At 59.1% G+C, this 335-nt stretch overlaps 1 protein-coding gene across 2 annotated transcripts in view; it reads left to right on the top strand.

Annotated features, from left to right (window-relative positions):
* The window catches only part of AIFM3 (apoptosis inducing factor mitochondria associated 3), a 37,673-nt gene that overhangs the window by 29,989 nt on the left and 7,349 nt on the right, over window positions 1–335 (top strand). The window lies entirely within an intron of this gene.

The following is a 335-nucleotide window of genomic DNA, read 5'->3' as shown; positions in this document are numbered from 1 at the left end:
GGCTGTTACCAACGTTCTTCGCATCCTAAACCCAAACCACAGCGCTGTGCCAGCTACTGGGAAGAAAATTAACTCTGTGCCGGCTGAAACCAGGACCGAGGTGTCCTGGGGTAGGGAAGCCACAGCCACGTCCCTCGCTGGGGACCCTCCGTGCCAGCCTCTGCTTCCCTTCCTAGCTCCTGAGGGTTTTGGTGTCTCCTCCAAAATGGGGACCGTCCCTCCTCTGTGGAGTGCTGGGCCAGAGGAGTGGCAGTGGTCGCGAGGGATGACCAAGCACAAACAGGGACAGAACAAGGGGTGCTTTGTGGTGCCCTCATCTTCTGGTGCCTGCAGGA

The sequence above is a fragment of the Egretta garzetta genome, unplaced genomic scaffold, assembly GCF_000687185.1.
Source record: "Egretta garzetta isolate BGI_Z169 unplaced genomic scaffold, ASM68718v1 scaffold7, whole genome shotgun sequence".
NCBI lineage: Eukaryota > Metazoa > Chordata > Aves > Pelecaniformes > Ardeidae > Egretta > Egretta garzetta.
This window is presented reverse-complemented; position numbering and strand designations above follow the sequence as displayed.